This window comes from Gekko japonicus, unplaced genomic scaffold (genome assembly GCF_001447785.1).
Source record: "Gekko japonicus isolate JY-2015 unplaced genomic scaffold, Gekko_japonicus_V1.1 scaffold96, whole genome shotgun sequence".
Lineage (NCBI taxonomy): Eukaryota > Metazoa > Chordata > Lepidosauria > Squamata > Gekkonidae > Gekko > Gekko japonicus.
This window is the reverse complement of record NW_015168048.1, coordinates 985,217-985,637: the sequence shown is the minus strand read 5'-3', so window position 1 is coordinate 985,637 and position 421 is coordinate 985,217. Positions and strand designations below refer to the sequence as shown.

At 39.7% G+C, this 421-nt stretch overlaps 1 protein-coding gene across 1 annotated transcript in view; it reads left to right on the top strand.

Moving 5' to 3' along the window:
• The window catches only part of NR3C1 (nuclear receptor subfamily 3 group C member 1), a 104,480-nt gene that overhangs the window by 67,091 nt on the left and 36,968 nt on the right, over positions 1 to 421 (top strand). The window lies entirely within an intron of this gene.

Sequence of the window (421 nt, the reverse complement as noted above, 5' to 3'; positions counted from 1 at the left end):
GAGAATACTTTTGATTCCCCTCCTGAATCCTGGGTATAGCATAAGCTAAGACACAGTATTTCTCCCACTAATACTAATCAGCATAACTGCTTACTGTTTTTTTTTTGGTGTGTGTGGCCCTGCTAGTACTGCTCACTTCACTGGGGTGCTCTCCTTGCTTCACCATAGCAGAGGTTTCCTATTGACAATTTCCACATATATAGTTAAGAAGTGTAAATGGGTTGTCCTCATTCCAGATCACCATATTTTCCCTTTACTGGTAATGTTTTTCTGTTGCAGTTTAATTCAGGGGATTCCAAATGAAATAGTTCAAAGTGTAATCCCAGATGGGCAATCATGTTAGTGTGTAGCAGTACAACAGACAGGAGAACAGTGGTGGCTTATAGAATTTATTCCAGTAGTAAGCATCAACCTGCTTATA